This window comes from Aythya ferina, assembly GCF_964211825.1.
Source record: "Aythya ferina genome assembly, chromosome: 6".
In the NCBI taxonomy this organism is placed as follows: Eukaryota; Metazoa; Chordata; class Aves; order Anseriformes; family Anatidae; genus Aythya; species Aythya ferina.
Window position 1 is genome coordinate 5219418 of NC_140303.1, and position 17487 is coordinate 5236904.

The window sequence follows — 17487 nt, forward strand, 5'->3', positions numbered from 1 at the left end:
GTATAATTATTTAAAAAAAAAAAAAAAAACTAAATTTTGACTACCATATGCTAAAGAAGCTTGCTTTCTTTCATGCTTTTAATATCGCATGGTGATATAAGTTATGCTTTTGTATGAAAAAAAATGGCTAAACCTTGATCTTGCTTGCCAATGCAGTGTATTTTAGGCCTGCCAGGAGATATTTTGATTGCTTTGAACAAATATGAAGAATTCAAACTACAGTTTTCCTATTTGCTTGTGGTCCTCATTTTCTGGTCTGTTACTTTTTTGGTGATGTTCAGCAGCATCCCACAGGTGAGAACAGCACTGGTGTTTCTCAGCAACGTTTCTGTTGGTTTAGTGCTGCTCTGTAGCTTCCTTCCATGCACTGACAAAAATTGTCAGGTCAACTTCAAAGATGAGTCAGACTGATTTTGTGATCTATAAATCAGGGACAGATTTTTACCACCTTAGGAATTTCAGTCTGGAAAGCTGTTTGGATGGACGGCTCTTCAGCAGAAGACTGACATAGCGCACACGTCACAAGGAGAAAAGAGCTGACTCCTCACAATGTATCTTTCTGCTAAACGATCTTTTGCTAAAGTGAACTATACACAAGAGAATTGTTTCAATTTCTGTCCGCATTAGAATTTCTTTGCATAAGTTACTTGCAATTGTAATGAGGATGTCTGGTTATCTTAGCTCTCATACCATAGCTCTCTGTTACCCCATTACATTCTTCCACTGATTCCAAATGGTGCTTGTTGTAAACCCTCAAGTGTTAAACATGTTTCTGACATGTAACATAGCTGCCCTCAAGAGCTGAGACAGTCTGAGCTTTTCAGTATCTCAAATGATCAGAGACTTTATTTTTGCAGAGATATTTAATAAGAACGGTGTTGAAAATCACTCATCCTTAGTGATTTTCAACAGCATTTTACTGACAGTGTATAAACAGATACGACACAGGCTCAAACCATTTTGAAAATACTTGTGGTCTGAATGTTTGAGCTCAGAGCGGATCAGTGATGAGATACTTTAGAAAGGAGGGGCAAACAAACATGCTACACATTTGTGTTCTTCCCCTAGCTATTGATCATATGGATTTCTCTAGTGTGCACTAAAACACATTTTCTGCTGACTCATAACTGCTGTCACACAACATCAACTAACCAAACCTAGCAAGCAGCTATTGTATGGAGGTGGGGGCACAAATACATTTGTACCAGTTCTGTCAGAGGAATTCCTTACTAATATAGCACTGCACTTATTTTTTCAGACTAGCTAGACTGCCACAGCATGGAAGGAATAGAGGTCAAGGTGCTTCTCTTCTCTTTTTTTTTTTTTTTTTTTTTTTTTTTTTGGCTACCATTCTTTTTCTTTTATTTTTGCTTTCTTCTTCTATCCTTTTGTCTCACCACAGATCAATATGGAATGAGATTGGCTTGCTGGACAGCAAGCTGGTACCTGATAAAAACAAATTGGATGAGATTGGATAGCAAAAAATGGAATGAAATCTTACATGGAGAAAATAGTTTAAGGATATTAACCATGTTGTTAGACCTAAAAAAAAAAAAAAAAAATTAAAAAAAAAAAATAATGAAAAAGTCTTCGTGGCTTTCAGTATCCAGCAAGTTACTCAGTAAAATATAGAGGATTATTTTTAAAAACAAATACTATAGAAAAAATATTATTTTGCTTTTGCATTATATAAAAGTATACAATCATTAGTGGTGGAAGAGCGTTTACTGCATTCAGTTTCTACATTAATAGAGTTGTCATATTCATGTCATAAATAAAACACCCACCTACTCAGCCTTAAATACCCTCAGGCCCACTTTTCAGTGACTGATGACATGTGCTGTATCTGCGTGACTACACTAAAGTGAGGTTTATTGTGTGTCATAATAATGCATATCAAAGATGTATATCATGAAAGGATAAAGGGATCTCTGATGTGTATCATTCTCTGCAGTATTCCCAAGCCTGAGGGATTAGTTGAAGTAAACTGTTCAGGATCTACACCGTTAGTGGATGAGTTAGTGAAAAGACAGCACAAATGAGAGCATCCAATATGAAATAGAGAAAAATGATTCAGGGCTATACTGACTTGCAAAATGAACAGTGCCAGTTTGCAGTTATAAGTTCTTTCCTTTATGGAATTTCTTTCTTCCCTGATAACAAATTTTCTGAGTGACAGACTCATGCTTGCATAGCAAAAAAGCTAACATTTGTATTGCCCAGTTTGACCTCCACTCTATCACTGGCCATTTATGTTTCTCCTAGCCATTTTGATAACTTCTTTAAACATATTTTCTTCATCTTGCCTCAAACCTATATTATTTGTTTAAATAAATTAACTGTGGAGACAGGGGAATGAAAAAAATGACCATCACAGCTGGTGTTCTTTAACGTGCTTGGAAACAACTACTGAATGAAGCAAGCTGCTGAGCTGAACGTCCTGCCAAATAACCCCAAACACTAGTAGGTGAGCTGGGTCCTCAGCAGAAGATAAGCATTAAAATGTTGATGTATTATTCACACCTCCAGAATATTCCAAATCTGAAAATTTGTAGTTAGCCTCTTCTCACAGAATTCCTGTCTTATGAGCTAGATGTGATTTAAACATTTTAGAGGCAATTTATCCATCACTTATGGTGATTTAAGCAGAATTCTTTACAGCTCTCCCACAGCTTTCTAAAATATATAAACAGTGTTTAATCCATGAGGCCATTTGTAAAGAAAAAATCATTTATGTTCAATAAACAAAAAATCGTGTATTATTTATAAATAAGTCATCCTAATTTCATAGAACAATGACAGTAAAATCAGAACAATGTGCTCCTATTTACAATGGAATTTTTATAAAACCTTTTCTTGCTAAGTCATATTTGATGGGATTTTTAGCTGTTTCACCAGAACTTGTAGAATGCAGGCTGCTCAGAATAGCAAGTGACTTCCTCCTAATTCAATAAGCTGTTCAACCATAGAGCATTGACAACTGCCTTTGTGAAATCCACTATGAATTGACTTGTGAAAGTCAATTAGAATTCAGTGTTTGGGTAGAGATTCTTATGCACACAACATGCAGATGCCAAGCCAGTCAGATTCTCTCAACACAGATGTGTGTAGATTTATTTTACCTGAAATTTGTTTATTTACCCTATTGTGGAGTGAAATCCTTGCAATGGTTAATCCATTGTCCTTCAGTGTTAGAGGTGGTTTATTCAGCCCTCTGCTGCTGTTTTTCATCAGCAAGCTGAATTCCTGCCTATAGATAATTGTATCACAATGTGCAGTAAATCCATAGTGGCAGAAGTAGTCTAGACCCAGCTCAGTACTTCTATTTTCCTTCTTACAGAGCAATGAGGAATTGATTCCTCCACCCCTCGTTACCACCAGTCCTTCAAAGTCAGATATTGCCAATCTATGTCAAACTGGCTGGAGGCTTTTAGAGGCACACAATGATCACAACACAGCTGCCACAGATTTCGTCAATGCAAACAGAGTGTATAAGGATTTTTGTTGTACGATAAATAGTTTAACTATCACAGACAGTGCAGTGCACAAATAAATAAATAAATGAGGTGACAATCTAGATGGTCTTAGATAAGAGAAAAAAAATGGATTGCATCATTAGCTATTACAAGACAAGAAAATTTAAAATAAGCAAATGATAACATAAATTGATTCCAAGCATTTCTTTTCAGGATATGTGCTTGACAAGCTGTGAGACTGTATGTTTTCAGGCTATTCAAGCCTTGTTTAATTCTCTAGACTGCTCTGTAGCATGCTGCTGTGTTTCCCTGTTCCTTCTGTTTCTTCGATCCCATTTTTCCCTTCAGCAAGGCAGATGAAATTGTTTGTAGCATGCTTTGAAGTCACTACTGTCACAAACCTTGTTTCTTTTGCTTTTGCACTTTGGAAACAGAAATGTGGCCCTTTCCACCATTATTACCAAACAAAAACTGTTTCTGACGTGTCCCTGACCGCTTGGTGCCAGGGAGCAGCAGGGGCAGCCTCCCAGCCAGGGCCATGCTACCATCTGGCCAGCAGGCACCTCTGCAGCAGACAGGCCCTGGTCTGGATCATAATGCCTGGTCTGCTAACTAGTGACTGGAAGAAGACTCCTTCCTGGGCCATAGTAGTACTTCTGAAAGTGTACTGCAGCCAAATGTTTCCTAAATGTAGGGTTTAATACCTTCACTAATATACTAATGATATTTTTGGAAAATCCTTCTTTTTCTGGTGCCCCCACCTCCTTTTGAGTCTGACTCAGAATGCAGTTATAAATGCTGGATCATATATTTTAATTAGATCTCAATAATTGATATCTAGCCACAGAAATATGAATTGTGTTCTCTTGATACAGAGCCTGATTTTGTATAGCCTCCATTACAGTGCAGATGCTTTTCATTTCTACTGTGTTGATAATCTTGTCAATATCTCTCTTAATTTGCTCTGATGCTCTTCACAGAGAAAAGCTTTCCTTGTGTCTTTGATTTACCTCTACAAACTGTCGTACATGACTTCAGGTGGCTGAATTTGCCCTATTTCTCCCTTTATTTTCTCAGAAGCAAACTTCAACATTACAAGCGTTTAACACATCAAAACAAAACAAAACAAAACCATAAGTTTTCCATGTAACAGAAGTATGAGTAAACAATATTGCTGCCCATCCTGCTCTCCTTTTACAGAATCACTTTTTACAATGCTTGAGGCTAGAGCAGACCTCTGGAGAGAGCTGGCCCAACCCCTGCTGTATCAGGGCCACCCAAAACAGGGGTGCTCAGGACCATGTTCAAACAGCTTTGGAAGATCTCCAAGGAGAAGAGTGTACAACCTCTGAGCATGCTGTGCTGCGGCTGTCACCTGCACAACAAAGGATTGCAGCCTTACTTGTCAGTATTACAAATAGATGAGCACATTTCTGGCCAGTATGTTGTTGCTCTCTGGGCAGTAATATTATGCTTTAACTAACAAAAAAAAAAAAAAAAAAAAAAAAAAAAGAGCATTTATTCACATAGCTACACAAAAGTGTTGGTTTATTACTTTCACAATGGAAATCACAAAACCTAATACAGACAGTGAAGAAACCTGGGCATATGTACCATGTATGTGTCTGATTGTGTCTCTGCTGTCTTGTAGCCACCACCATTGCCAATACAATTCAAAAGATAAATTGTAAGGTGCTAGATAATAACATTAATCTAGCTCATCAAACATCTTCATATGGAATTGGGTTTCCTTTTTTTTTTTTTTTTTTTTTTCTTTTTAAATCTTCCCCAGGTGTGTAGGAACCACATATCATTTTTATAGATAAAAATCTTTTGGGGAGGAAGCTGTCCAGAGGCAGAATTTCAGTTATATACTCTAGTGCACATTCATATTTGTTAGGTGCTTAAGTGCAGCTCTGTGCCTTGTGGTAAGAAATGTCATTATTTTGAATGTATGGTGCAGAAGCAGAGCTGGTGCAAAGGAAGCATTTTTACCTTCTGCAAATGTTCCTGTGTGGCAAATCTACAGTCTCAAGGTCACAGCCTCATTCAGTGGGTTGAGAAGGAGTCTGGCTACTGATCCTGGACAAGCAGGACTAGATTTTAAGAAGATTTTTGCTATGCTCACGGTTATCTCAGAGGTAGAAAAGTAGGCTGGCTTGCAGAAAAGGAATAAGATGGTAATTTTCTCCTCTTTTATTTGTCAGAAAAACCAACCAAACAAACAAAAAAGCAAACCAAAACAACAAAGAACTACCACCACAACTCATAGACTAAAGGAATTTAAGAAGAAAACTCTATTTCTAGAAATTGCTTCTTCAGTCATGTGCTGTGCCCTGGGGCAGCGCAGGACCTGATTAGGAGTGTGGGGTGCTAGCTGGAGGTGACAAAAGGCAGCGAGGGACATCTGGGGCTGGCCAGTCCTGGGGGTGTGAGTTGCATCTTATTAACAGGCTTTCTGAGGAGTGTGTAGTTGTCAGCTCTTCTAATCTGTTAAGTGAAGGTTTTAAGAGGCATGGATATTAGTGTTAGTTGTTTTCCTCCTGGAGAAGGGAGAGAAGTGCAAGAGAGAACTGCAAGCTGTCCTTACCTTGGAGGCAATGCACTTCCATGCCTGTTTCAGGCACTGGCTGTACAACCTGGGGCCACTCTAGTGCTGGTGTGGCTGGAATAACTGCAGTGCAGCATTAGCAGCCACAGGAAAACAGAGCTGTACTTGCTGCTGCCCTTTGCTGTGTATGGAAAGTAGCAGGTAGGAGTACCAGTGATCTGTCGTGTTTGAATTTATTAGTGTTTAAGGTTATACTAAGTAGTGGGCATGTGCTGAGATGCAAATTGTAATTGTTCTTCTTCCCAAAAATACGTATAAATGCCATTAACCTGTGCCCTGTGTATTTTTTCTAGCTTCCTAATTTACTGCAGTGGTTTTACAGGGTCTTTTTATTATTACAATGCCTAAGTGTAGGGGGAGAAGTTATATCTTGTTCTTTGGTAATGAAACCACTCTCTGTAGTCTGGTGACAACTGAATCAGCTTCTCTTCTTATATAGGAATATATTTTTGTTTTGATGGCTTCCACCCCCCCCCTTTTTTTTTTGGCAAGCTTTTCTCAGGTGCTTCTTTTAGTAGGAAAGGAACATGCAGCCGAAAGCATAAAACTCAGAATAGATGTGACCTTTAATCAATATTTCCTTCTTCCTATTTCCTATTTTTTTTTTTTTTTTCCTGGATGCTGCATGGTGCCACTTTCTTGACACTCTGGCTGTCTTGAATGCTGCTGGCTAGGAAGGCAGCTCCTGATATGTCTGCAGCTCTCTCTTCAGGTGGGGAGTGCTGGAGAGGAGGTGGGTCTGGGGATGGAGACCTGGAAGCTGTTCCAGGAAATGAATCTTATTGGATTTATGAGAAGTGGGATGAAGGCATGCAAGTCAGGATGGTGAACTTGAACGTGCAAGTCCATGTCATTTTCCCTCATCAGTTTACAAAGATTATAATCCCCTCTTATCTGTCTTTGAGTCCTTTATCCTTGCCACACTTCTTTGGCGTATTTCCTATTGTCATCTTCCAATTTTTCTTCCTGACTTCTATGTTCATAGTCTTTCTGTAACTTAATACCTCTTCTACTAGTTTAAAATCATTTAGAAAACCTGCAATATTTCTCTTCCCATTGTTCTTCTGCACTTCTGAACTGAAACATTCTCCGGGCTGTCAGGAGCCCACACCTGCCTTGGATAGGGAGATGCCCACCTGTTAATTAACATCAGCATCTCACTTGGTGCAGGTTGTTGATGCCTGTGGAGGTGGGAAGTCCTCTGGTTGCCTGGCTAAGGGCTTGGGGATGTGAAACTTGGAGGTGCTGTGGTGAGAGAATAGGGAGGGAGGGAGCATGAGTCTTCCAGGTGGGGGTGGGTATTTAACTGGTCTAGATGCTGATGGAAACACCAAGAGCACCTGCTTCTGAAGTGCTTTACACATTTGCCAAGTAATTGCCACCACCTGAAGGTGTCCTAACAACTGAAACATCTAGTCCTTAGCTGCTGGTGTGCATCTTCAGGACACCTTTCAACCACAAGCTTTCACCTTCCTGAGTTGCATTTGAGGTTCTAATGCTACAGAAAACAGGACTTGTCCCAACTAAAACTCATTCGTTTTGATTTTTCTTTTTCTTTGATTACAAACTGAGTTATTTAACAAAAAACCTGAATAGTCCAACTGTAATGTTAAAGCCTGCAAAAGCTTGAATTTAAAAAATGTATGGTGTCTCAGGATGAAATGTGTTCCTTTGAGAGTGTATCTCTGACGAAGGGTTTACATGCCTCTTCTGTTGGAAAATGTTGCATTTAGGACAGTAACTACGTAGTCTTGTTAGTTACACGTGCAGGTTTCATAAAAGATGTGATCAGGTGTGTTTAATGCAGTCTCCCCATATTCTGTTTAGAAACTTTTAGAAACAAAAATATCCAAGAGCAATTACTGTCCTCATGACCACAAGTAAGTATATTGCTGCTGGTTAAGAACAGAAACCCAAGAATGTAGCCCTGCTTAATATGTCTTATGATCTGTAAAAGAAATCGTGCTTTGCTTTTCAGATGGCTAACTTGTCTCTGTACTTGGTGTTAAAAGACACTTTCACGAACATTTCCCTGCTGCTTCTCCATCCCTCTTCCCTTTAAAGGGACAGACACGGAGCATCTATTTTGCTAGAAACATTTTCCCTTGCATTTTTGAATCTATAGCTAATACTGTATTGTTCTAGAACTAGGCTTACAAAAAATTTGTATTCCTTCTCATTTTATACTTTAAAATGTTGAGGAGGGTGGGAAGGGTCTGGTAAGGTTTATTTCTTGTAGGCCTCTTAAATTTGCTGCCCTCTGTATTTGAGCCTGCAAAATCCTAAATCACAGTAATGGGATACCTGGAATGGGCAATGGTGGAGAAGAAAAAAAAAATACAGCTGATAGAGGTAGTATCTGCTATTTCTAGTTCCTGACAGCCCAGGAGTTTTCTTTTCCTTATTACCCAAGGACCATTCTCATTGTTTCTTTCTTTTCTACTTGCAGCTATCAGTTCTGTGATGACTTAGAAACAAAAATATAAAGTAATGATATCCAGGCTGGATGGACATTACTAAAATTAGATAGCAATTTGACAGAAAACTCATTTGCATGATTGCCCTTCTCTGCAGTAGAAGATTGTAGTAGCATGATTGCAGTCATTTCTGTTGGTCAGTGTTAGCATTAATGTTACTACCTATGGGGCACACCAGGCTTTAAGCAAAGTTTTCTCTGGAACTCAGAGATATAGAAGAATAGTCTCCATGATATTTTGCTAGCAGTTTCACATGCTATTGGTGGTATGCAACACAACCAGATTTCATATTTTTTTAGCTTGTGGTGCTATCTTCAGAGTTTGTTAGTTGAGAGCTGCCTCTGTAGAAAGCTAACTTTGATTACTTCCCATTTAATCCTTCCTGTAAAATAAAAATCAACTTCCTATTCTCTTCCAGTTAATTGCTTAAATACTTGCATTTCTATCTCTGATCTGAAGATTCAGTGTCAAGTGATACTAAATAGACCTTAGCTCTTTTAATTCTGTAGTCAAGATACCTAAATGGTATGAAAGCTACATAGAAAAGAGCGTGTGTTTGGGTGGTGCTGTCTATAACAAAGACAGTGTTTGTCTTTACAGACAATACAGCTAAAATTGATCACGGTATTCACCCTCCCTGTCATTAAGCCAGCTGAACTAAATCTCTGTTCAGGAGGGATACTGCTCATAGGCTGATAAGGTGACAGTGCATGTGTTTCTTTGGCTTTATCTAGAAGCTCTTAGTGAGCTCTGTATTTGAGCTAGAATTTGTGACATCTTCCAAGCTTTTTTCTTTTTTCTTTCCTATTAAAAAAAAATTAATTGCTCAACTCCCTGAAATATTTACTTTTCGTCATTGTGGAAGATACTGGGGGATACACTCTTCATCCCTTAGGTAATATTTGCTTTATTATTGCACTGTAGTGAGATAGGGTCACTCTGTGTTACAAGTAATAACAGAATATAAATTAAGGCAACAATAAATGCAAGAGCAGAAGATAAAAAATAAACTTGGGAATTAATCCAGTAATCGATGGGAATTTTATATATTTATAAAATGCTTGCGACTATGCTTAAATGTACCTTTATTCTGATCAACCAAGAAAGTGTTTTCAAATATTAAGCATTTATAATAAGCATTAAGCATATATAATAAGCATATATAATTAAGCGTTTACCTGGGATAAAAAAAAAAAAAAAAAAAAAAGAATTTCATGCTTTCAGTGATAAGGTTGAAAAAATAAACTTGATTTGTGTTGTTAACCTGAATGGACTACTAACTATATCTTGCAGTGGCCATGAGATGGTTAACTAGAATGCAATAAAGGCATAAATGGTAGTCCAAACTAGGTGTTTGGACCAGCCTAGTTCTTTAGTTTTCTTTCCAAACCATTCCATGTCCTCAGTAAATCTCTGGATCATCTTCATGGATATATCTGAATGACTGATCATAGGAAATGTGTCATGAGCTATCACAACTTAGAAACTTGGGGTTATGAACTGAATACTCAAGATAACTCAAGTAGACTATGGTGAGTGTTCAGCATGGTCTCTGGCAAACTCCAGTCACTGAAAGACAGCTCTTGAAACCCAATACTGCCTCTCAAAGGCACGTTACAGGAGAATGAGGAGCTGGCCCTGGCTCCAACAAGCTTGTTTCCTGGGTGTTGTATTTGGTAGTTATTTTCTTCTGGTCTTAGTAGTAACCAGGCCAGTGACTTCTAATTGGTTTTGTTTTGTTGTTGTTTGAATGTATGGCCAGTTGTGCTGACAGATGGCTGCGACCACACTGTAGTACCCTTAGTTCCTGCCAAGCTCAGCTTTATGGGAGCCTGAGCCATACATGAATGCTGCTGTGTGTTGAAAGAAGCATTAACATGAAAGGAAAATGATCTCAGATGAAAGCCTGATATATCATGATATACAAGTGTTTAATATAGTACTCTGAAGTCAAATATAACATCATCATTTAAGTATGTGCAAGGGAGTATATTCTACTTCTGCAGTATAAAAGCTTTGGGATTAAATTGATTTGAATAAATTAAAGGCAAATGTAGTCTGGGGTGATGTTATCATATTGAAATGCCTAGTATGCATTCTGCAGCAGATACTGTGTTGATGTTGACTGATAATTCTAGTAAAAATTCCTAGATATAAGCACTTCTGGGAATCTTGGTTACATCTGGTAATCAGGGAAATGGTGTGTTTAAATATAAGTAAAACTGTTAACAAGAGATTAGAATAATTTGCTATAGAAACTTTTTTCACTAAACTGGTAAAGCAGATTGTTTAATCTTATAATTTAACAGCAATAGAAATCTGGAAAAGGGGAGATTGGAACCCATTTTTTAAAATGGCTTACTTTGTAGCAGAATGCATCATTTTAGGGGCGTGATGTTAAATCTGCATCTAAAAGTCTGAATTTTCTCTGTAGCTTGTTCAGTTTATAATTTCCAAACTAAAACTTCTTCATAAAACACTGAATTGAACCTTTAAATGAGTTGCATCCCTAAATTCTTATCTGGAATGTTTCCTGTTTCCTTAGCAGAGGAAGGAGAGGGGAATGACTTTTGTATCTTTCTGAACATTGATTGCTTCCCTGATAACTAGCTGGATTGTTACAGATGACCATAGTAGCTATCTGAAAAGCAGAACTAGAAAGCCAAAAATATAAATCTTCTAACAACATTATTGTTACCATCTCAAAGGAAGATAGAATACTTCAGTTAAAACACTGATACTGTTTGCTTTTGAGTCAAACACTGAGATTAGTTGCTGTTATTCTTGTTCTGTAAATAGATTATATTTTCTTTACAATAGGTCAATGTTATTTGATAGCAGTTATTCCTTTCACTGTTTAACTTCATGTCTCCATTAGAGCTGACTGTATTCAGGAATCTCTCCCAAACTTTACTTGGTTTATTAAAGAGGTATTTTACACCTTTAGTCTAGATTCTCTCCTTTTACGGAATGGGATTGTCCTATTGACTTCAGTATATTGCTCTTTTTTGAAAGAGATCACTACATAGGGAATAAAATTAGTAGGAGGTGCTGGGGTGAATTTGAATGAGACTACATGTGGCATCTTATTAAGCATCTATTAATTACTGCGCTGGATGGAATTTGAAAGTGTAGAAACTACTAATGGGTTGCTCACATTGGTAGGTCTGAAATATTCTTACTTGCATTTGTCATCATGATGCTACAGGCAAAACTTCTTGTTTTAACCAGAGTTTACATGCTTTATTTGACTTCATAACTTTCATAACGAAATCCAAAAACATGTATAGGAGCAGAGGTAGAAAACTTTTTCTGATAGGGCAGGCTCATCGTACTACATGTCTGACCTTCTTAGCTCTCTTTCCTTCCTAACTCTCTGTTAAGAGAGTTACACACTGCTAGGAGAAAGAAATAGAAAATCATCAGACTCCACATCATCTTTACTATATTGTTCTAGTGTAAGGACTTGTGGCATATTGGCATCAGCTGTTAGTTTTTTAGGTTTAATTTGAAATAGCCATAACAAAGGCAACCTCCATCAGAACCTTTGTCTTATGATTATTTCTTGTAAGTCTTATATAAACATATCAGGCCAAGAAAATTTGTGAAAATCCCTTACCTAAAATGTTTTTTTTTTTTATTTTTTCCCCCTCCCTAGCTTTAACCAATGGAGTGTCGATTGAGCTGAGAAGAATATAAAGGATCTGCTCTTTCATGTACGGTAAGAGAAGAGATCCCTCTCTAGAATAAATACACATCTGAACAGTGGCACATCGAGGTCTGTTTTCTGTCACTGACAATGTCAAGGGTGTGAGTTTCTCATTTTATCTTCAGTAAGACTTATGAAGAGTTATGTCCTTTGCTGGAGTTACATTTGGTGAATACGTTTTAGCTAAATGACAGACTTTGAAATTGGGCTCATAAGGCTTAAGTTGTCAAGCCTGTGCTCTTTGATTTGTTGTGTGTTCTTTTTGTTTTCCTAATCTTTCTTTAGTTAAGCTATTTATCTTTATAAATATGGGTTTTCAATTTGTTTAACTATATATCTGGACCATGAACATACTAGTAATCTCTACAACAGTGGTTGAAGCTTTAATCTGATTTATAAATCAAAAAATCAGCTACCTCTAATCTTTTCCATGTTTTCTTCTGGAATGTGAATTACATTGATTGAAAAAGTTTTCACTAGAGATGAAAACTAATGTATTGCTGAACAATGGCAGATTATTAAAAGCATTAATTAGTGCTTTATTAGAAACAGCTACAAATTTCAAAAGGCCAGATGGCACAGTTATAGTTTGAGACAGTGACTGCTTGCTTGTAGCTTCTACTCAGTTGGCACTTTTTGCTGTTTGGTGCATTCAGAGTAGAATGAATGGTACCACCAACAGAAGCTATTTGGCAGTAAGTCTAAAACATAATACTATTTTAAAATAACTCAGAAGTAAATAGTCTCTTATCCTTGTCACAGTGTTTTTTTCCTGCAAGCTGGAAAACCATAAACAACTTGAGGTAAGTGAAGCGAGTTTGGTTGTGAATGTAAATCTTACAGATGGCTCAGGAGTTGATCCTGTACAAATCAGGACACTGAGATCATTGATGCTAAGAATTACTCTACTCCTCTTCTGACTTCTTCATAATAGATCTCAAATGAAATGTTAATGAATTACTAATTTTGGAAACTAGTACATTCTGACCTCTTCCTTCTTATCTCCTTCAGTATTGCCCTCATACAAAGACAGCTGACTACAATCTGTTGGCTGTGTTTATTAATAATGACTTCTTGCTCTGTGCTGTTGTATTTCTCAATGTTGTCAAGTCTGGAAAAAGCTTTCAGTTGCTTATATGCCACTTCAGATTGTTTTCACGGACTCAGAAGCCTTGCTTATGCTGGGTTATCCTTTGGCTTTACCAGGTTCAGATCAATGTTGGCTAGGAATATATGTATAGAGAGAGAGAGGAGAGAGAGATTGCAAGTTTCAGACACTAATTTCTATCTAAGTTTAATTTCTCTTTTTAAAATACTTTCTTCCATGTTGTCAGCTAATTAGTATATCATGGTGGTTTGTTTTGTAAACTGAAGAAAGTGTTTCTCATCATATTCTCTCTATGCCTGGCAGACCATATTTATTTCAGATGTATCCAGTGATACCTTCATTTTTTTCTGTATCTGAGAGTTGGTCTCATTCTGCGTAAGATAATACCTAGCATATGAATAGAGGATGTAAAGAATTATAGTAGGAATTAAATTATCAAACCTCTATGTACCAAGATAAGAAATAATTAACCCAAATTTTCAAAAATACATCACTTCTTAACAGAAATAATATTTCTTAAAACAATATTTGGCATCCTAAACACATTGATATGCGCTGAAACAGGCAAGTGTGGGAAAATGGGCTCTTAAAATCAGTCCTGAGTTCAAAAAAAAAAAAAAAAAAAAAAGTAGTCTTTAGGAAGGCAAATAATTAAGGGTTATGCTACCATACCAACTTCACTTAGTGTTATAGCAAGTTGGGTTTTGGCATATGCCTCAATAAATAAATTTATTACTGGAATAATTCACTGCACAAAATAGTCCCCTAATATGAAGTGTTACTAATGCTTTCCCAGGTACACTTATTGCCCGCTGCTAGTCAATGTCATTAATTGAACAGCAGCTCCCTTCTGCTGTTGTCTGAGTCCATTGTTACTAATTTCACTAACACAGTATTTCTGGCCAAAACATCTAAGTAACAATTCTCTAAGATTGTTTAATCATCATTTAAGCCTGGAAAGCTGACATTACACCAACTGATATATGCAGGTATTTAGGGCTGTGTAGTTACAACATAGGCCTCCTTCACACAGCTAAGCAAAGCTGTTTCTAGGCCATCTAAATGAAGCTCCTGAAAAGTTTGTCTGGCAGGGGATTATGTGTTTTTATTTAATGTCTGTGACTGGGCAGGAGAATGGAACAGACATTTTGCAACCACATAGAGATGGGTGGTCTGTTTCAGAAGGGCTTCTCTTATATCAAACTGGATACTGCTCCTGTTTTTCCCAAACTCTCAGGAAGGCAAGTGATGCATCTCCAACATGACATTTTTACATTTAGATGTAAAAGGTCATTTATCTCTCTTCTCTCAGTAAGTGAAAATTTATTCACATGTCAAATCTTTCATGTCAGGGAGGATCCAGATTGTGGACTCAAAAGCTTTTCATGTCATGTTTCTAATTATGTCTGTGACTCAGTCTCATGAATAATATATCAAGCTGCATATTAACAGCTAATCCAGCTAAATCATCAATTTATAGTAAACCTCGACTGCAGCAACTTTATTAAAAAGTCAGAGGCTGCAATGTTGTTCCAACAGCTGTTGAAACTTCTTTGGTGTCTGTGTAAACTTACAAAGCAAGTGATTAGTTTCATGTTGCAGTATTTGGGAGTGAGTGAATTTGATTAAAATCATAACAGATTTCTAAAAAGGGCTCTTAGGCACAAATTATTTTCATTTGTGATCTTGGGAAGAAGCAAATTGTACAGGTTCAGATGCAAGAGCTGTGTATGGTTAGAATAGATTGTGGTTTTATTTGTAAGAAACTAGTTTGGTTTATACCCGTGAGTGCTGCAACTAAAAGGTACCTGCTAATGCATGATTACAAGAGCTTTAACTGGAAATGAAATCACTTGTCACTTGACCTCACTGACTCGGGCCTCAGTTATGCAGCATAGTTTGAAGGATTGTCCCAGCTCTCTTATTAATATGCTGGGTGGGACTGTTGGGTACGTAGCTGGTATTTTGTTTGTGATCATGCTGACAGTTATTGTCAAACAGCTTCACTCAGTCATTTGGTGTTCATCACCAATTAGTCATTTGACAGCTATAATTTTTCAGTGCTCTGGATCACTATTGTAACCGTAAATTATCTTTGCAAGTGTCTTTAAAATGTCTCCATTTCCCCACTGTTTGTTTTCTGTCACCTAGGTCATGATGGGTTGCTGGCTCTGGCACGTGCATTCTTCCTACTTTTGTTTTATAGACAGAATGATGTATTCCTGCTACTCTTTCATTTCTGCCTTTTCCCTGCTGCTCTCATCCCTTCTCCAAAGAGCTGGGTTTACAGGAGGAGGCTTTACTTAGTGGCTACTCTGTGTTTGTGTGTCAGAGCAGGGAGAGAACAATGGAACTTAACAGTTGCTGTTCTATGCCTGGTTTTTCAGTCTTTCCAACTGTTATTACATTCCCACATCTGTTGACTTTCACACGGTCAGAGAGCCTTTGAAAATGATACAGCTTAGCTGTAGCTTCTGTCAGACTGTATCAGAATAATCAGCTTGAAAAAGACCGGTACTGTGTGCTCAACTCTTCATGCATGTACATTCTCTCTGCTGCATACATGTTTCTTCAGAGGTTGTGATCCACTCTATTGTAAAATACTGCACTGGAGATCTGTGAGAACACTTGTGACATATCCTTAAAACATGAGGATTTTAATTTTAGTATATGGTCATGATAGTTCTACTAAATCTAGACAGGTTACCAGATGTGATCTGATTGTGCCTGGGCACATTTGTTAATGAGTGTCTTGTATGGGAATGTGAGGTGTTAAAATAAGTTTGCTTTTGATAGAGGGATAGAGGGAAACCTGGCTTCCAGATAGGATCTGATAGCAAACATATAGCCAATATACGCTGAACTAATAAGTTTTGAAGCAAGTAACATGAGAATGATCTGTTACCAAAAATTAGTGGAAAACTGTGATCAACATTTCCAGGATGACTTATCATAGAATATCCCGAGTTGGAAGGGACCCATAAGGATCATCGAATCCAACTCCTGGCACTGCACAGGTCTACCCAAAATTTTAGACCATGTGACTAAGTGCACAGTCTAAATGCTTCTTAAATTCAGACAGGCTTGGTGCAGTGACTACTTCCCTGGGGAGCCTGTTCCAGTGTGCAACCACCCTCTCGGTGAAGAACCTCTTCCTGATGTCCAGCCTAAACCTTCTCTGCCTCAGCTTGACAGCATTTCCTTGGGTCCTATCACTGGTCACTAAAGAGAATAGATTGGTGCCTGCCCCTCCACTCCCCCTCCCGAGGAAGATGTAGACTGTGATGAGGTCTCCCCTCAGCCTCCTCTTCTCTAGGCTGAACAGTCCAAGTGACCTCAGCCACTCTTTTTACATCTTCCCCTCTAGGCCCTTCACCATCTTGGTCCCCCTCCTCTGGACACCCTCCAACAGTTTTACATCCTTTTTGTACTGTGGTGCCCAGAACTGCACACAGTACTCGAGGTAAGGCCGCACCAGCGCAGAGTAGAGTGGGAAAATCACTTCCCTCAACCGACTAGTGATGCCATGCTTGATGCACCCCAGGGTACGGTTGGCCCTCCTGGCTGCCAGGGCACGCTGCTGGCTCATATTCAACTTGCTGCCAACCACAGCCCCCAGATCCCTCTCTGCGGGGCTGCTCTCCAGTGTCTCGTCACCCAGTCTGTACAGATAGCCGGGGTTGCCCTGTCCCAGGTGCAGGACCCGGCACTTGCTCTTGTTAAACTTAATGTGGTTGGTGATTGCCCAGCTCTCCAATCTGTCCAGATCTCTCTGAAAGGCCTTTCCACCCTCAGACAAGTCTACAGCTTCTCCAAGTTTGGTGTTGGCAAATTTGCTCAAAACACCTTCTTGTCCTACATCCAAATCATTTATAAAAACATTGAAGAGGACTGGCCCTAAATTGGAGCCTTGAGGGACCCCACTCGTGACCATCCGCCAGCCTGATGTTGTCCCATTTACCACAACCCTTTGAGCCCTACCTGTCAGCCAATTGCTCACCTATCAGATGATGTTTTTGTTTAGTTGTATGCTGGACGTTTTGTCCAGTAGGGTCCTATTGAAACCATGTCAAAAGCTTTGCTGAAGTCCAAAAGGATCACATCAG

At 38.3% G+C, this 17487-nt stretch overlaps 1 long non-coding RNA gene across 1 annotated transcript; it reads left to right on the top strand.

The window, feature by feature from the left end:
• The first annotated feature begins 9343 nt into the window (after window positions 1–9343).
• Window positions 9344–13076, top strand: LOC311438480. The gene is made up of 3 exons (XR_014694136.1): window positions 9344–9459; window positions 12223–12285; window positions 13036–13076. It is a non-coding gene; the product is annotated as an uncharacterized lncRNA (long non-coding RNA).
• Window positions 13077–17487: the final 4411 nt, after the last annotated feature.